Consider the following 3,776-nt stretch of genomic DNA (forward strand, 5'->3'; position numbering starts at 1 on the left):
TTTTTTTTTTAAAGCAACAAAGACATTGAGATCGGGACAACAAAAGTGTTTTTTCATGTTAAGGGAAGGACAGCACTAGGGTTAATATTAATATTAATAGAATATTAATAACATACAGTCTGTGGGTTGACCCAAAGTTACGCCTTTGCCTGTGACACAACCAATTAGCGAGGGGCACGCCCTCCAAACGACAGAGACCACATCCAAGCTGCTGAACACCGTCTCACACCGTCCCGGGGACATCCTTCTTGCAGCGACACGGTGCACACGTGCCCCAGAAAACGTCCCTGACACTCCGGGAGTCTCCCCCTGAGGTCCGGCCGAGACCCGACGGAGGACTCACTACGGAGACTCTCCTACTCTGCTGTCCTTCGCCATACATGAAGGTAGGTAGGTGTTGTAGTGGAAGTTTCTGTTCAGCGAGGGAGGAATTTGTGTTGAAGAAGACACCTTGATGAAACAAAATAAAGACAGGCTGCAGACTGGATTAAAAGTTTAGATATTCGGTGGAAGAGTTTAATTGTTTTCTCGAGAGAACAACCAGACAAAATGACAAGAATGGCAGTTCACAATGAAACAGAGTAACAAGGTGACCCCACAGTTCTGGTGTCCGCGTAACACTGGACAACTCCTTATATCCTCTCCTGCCCCAACAGAAACCCCTATCATGTTTGGAGAAACACTCTGAGCTTAAACACAACACTTCATCTTATTCTTCACACTTACTGGAGCCAGTTGCTGTCCCTGTACATCTGGTTAACGCGTCAACAGATGGCCGTGGCTGTCATTCTACCTTAGAAGTCCAGAGATTTATCTTTTCCATAGATTAGTTCCGTTTCTGACCTAGAGTTTGGGCAACCTGACCTTTGCCTATCTCCCAGGCGCCTGCATCTGGTTGCCATTTGTTTATTCCGGTGAACAGAGTCACACTGTTCAGCTGTCCCTGGAGACTGAGGGCCCTAAAACAGGAGGGGTCTGTAGGAAGCAGGCACGTTGTGCATGAGGCAGGTGTGAAGTAGGGGACACATGTTTAGATGCATATGTGGAGGTTTAACTTAAAAGAAAGATTTACTTTTACGAATGAGTAAGAACTGAATAAACACAGATAAACAGTCATTGCCTATGTTTGAAATCATTGTCTATGTCATTTTCCCATCACAGTGTCTGTGTGTGTGTGTGTGTGTGTGTGTGTGTGTGTGTGTGTGTGTCCTGTTCTTTCTGGAGAAGTTAACCCTCTCCTTGGTTTTATGTTGATTATGGAGAAGGAGAACCAGGTAATGAGTGTGAAAAGAGGAACGTTAACAGCACAAAAGTAAAAAAAGCTACTAATATATTTATCTTTCCATTACTATGTGCATGTGCACTAATAAAAGCTGTTTATCTTATCTTTATAACTTGGAGCGGTCTCATCTCTTGTATCTGTTTTGGGGAGCCTCTCTTAGGCCAACTTGACCTCTCTGGATCATTTAAAAATGAGCCAGAGTCCAAGATGTTTTCTCTAATCTAATTTTTCTACACAGGTTGATCCCGCTGCAGCTGCAGAAAGGATTGAAAATCGCCTACAAGATCCAAGAAGTCCCAGAGGACTGCTCGTAAATCTGAGCCCTGCTTGTGGCATCGCATTCCACAGAGATAACGGAAACAGCACCAAGGGTCACAGAAGGTCAAGAGAGGCGCCGAGCCATTGAACAAAATGGGGAAAAGTAACAGCAAACCTTCGACTGTGCCTGAGAAGTCCAAGCGGAAGGGATGTGCAAGGATTATGTGCGAGAAACACGGTGACAAGACATGCCAACAGCTTCCTTTGTGGGTGAAGACATTTGGATTTCCGGAGAATGGTAGTTTCAGTGTAGGTCGGATACGGCTACTGCAAGAGGACCTGGAGGACTATGAGAGAAAGAAGGGTCACGGCAGAGTAGACTGGAAAGCATTTATGATGTGGAAACAGGAGACGGAGGAACGACAGAGATGGCAAGAGAAGGGGTGCAAGGAAGCGCCGAGGAAATCTAGTCCCTCACATCCACAGAAAGACCTGACTCTTCTCCCTGCCCCGGCCCCACATCCGCCACCTGTGAATCCCCGGCGGGAGGTCAGAGGTCAGCCGGCCCCAGCGGAACGCACCCCGCCGGGGCGGAGGTCTGCTCCGTCACCACATGGCGAGAGTGCCGCCTTCGCCCCCTCCCCCTCCCCCTCCACAGAAGAAGAGCTGGTCGGAGAACAGACAACCCACGCCACCTACAAAGTAATTAATGTGCCTCATCTGAGAGAAAGGGGTGCCGGGGTCTCCAAAGCTTTGACCCTCGATTCAGAGGCAACAAGATCACTGACAACCAACGGCATCAAAAGTATCGAGGGGGGTGATCTGAGAGAGACTGGAGCCGGAGAGATGGAAGTCTACAGACCCTGGACACAAGATTCAGGGACAAGAAGATCACAGACCACCCCCGCCTTCCGAGTAGTTGATGGGCCTAATCCGAGAGATATTGGAGCTGGAGCCATGGAGGTCTACAGACCATCAAGCTTACAGAAAACCCACAGCGTCGTCCAAATAGTTCAGGTGCCCTATGCCTACGGAGTGTGGACGCCGGACGAGATGCGCTCTTTTGCCAAGGAACTGCCGGACGTAGTCAAACGAGGAGGGGCTGCATTTGTTAAAATACTGGCCCTGATTGTGCAGGAATTCAAACCGAGTCTGAGAGAAATCCAGAGTCTCCTAATCCACAAATTGCTACTGAAATTTGTCAAAGTAAAAGGAAGATGGGCGGAGAGAGACGCGCCTTACGACTGGACGCCAGGCGCCGGGTATCGCAAACACGTAGAGGAGCTCTACGAGAGAATTGAAACAGCGTTCCCCGTGAGATGGAAGGAAACACGCTGCAAGAAGAAGCCTGAGGAAACGGTGGACGACTATCTGATCCGACTGACCGAGGTCTTCGAAGAAAACAGCGGACTGGTTCCAGCAGCGGACCCAAACATGTCCCTGTATGAATCCATGCTGATTTCCTACTTCCTGCAGGGCCTGGATGAGCAAATTAAAGACCAGGCATCGAAAGGTTCGCCGTTCTGGGAGACAGGACGCCTGTCGTCCGTCCGAGCACACGCCGTCCACGCTGAACAGACTCTGAGAGTCTTGGAAGACAAGAGAAAGCAAGATAGAGTTCGACTGGAGGAAAGGCTCATGAAGGCGCAGATTCAAATTCTCCAGGCGGCAAACGGGTGGAGAAACGGAGGGGGAGGTCCGAGCAGGGGGTCACGGAGGTACGGATGCTGGAATTGTGGCGACCTCTCCCACTGGAAAAGAGACTGTAACCAGTCAGGATGAGGACCGATGGGCGGCTGAAGAAGTATTCACATTCTTTACTTAAAGAACCCCTCCATTAAAATGTTTTTTTTTTAATGTTTATGTCCCCTAAAATGTCACACAGAGGCTCTACTGACCTGTATCTGTGCTACGTGCGTCACTAGAGAGGTGCTTAACCCTTTAAGGTAGAGATGTCTGACGTATCTTAAATATAATACTGTGTGACGTTTCTATTGCAGTTCCTGTTACTCTCAGCTCGTTTTAATCAACGCTGAGGACCTTTCTTTAAATGACTCTTCATTTCTTTAATGCTTAATTTTTTTTTCCTGCTCTGTAACTTGTATTTTTTTGTTTAATCGTTGTTGTTTAATGTTTTTATCTTTTGGACTGTTTTTGTGTAAAGCCCTTTGGATTGCCCCGTTGCTGCATGTGCTCTACAGATGAAGCTTCCAGGCGAGGCAGCGTTGTCTGCGCA

The 3,776-nt window shown here is 48.2% G+C and overlaps 1 pseudogene; it reads right to left on the reverse strand.

The window, feature by feature from the left end:
- Positions 1–243, reverse strand: part of LOC117960524 — a 3,976-nt pseudogene extending 3,733 nt beyond the window's left edge.
- Between the last annotated feature and the right edge of the window lie 3,533 nt (positions 244–3,776).

This window comes from Etheostoma cragini, chromosome 17 (assembly GCF_013103735.1).
Source record: "Etheostoma cragini isolate CJK2018 chromosome 17, CSU_Ecrag_1.0, whole genome shotgun sequence".
NCBI lineage: Eukaryota > Metazoa > Chordata > Actinopteri > Perciformes > Percidae > Etheostoma > Etheostoma cragini.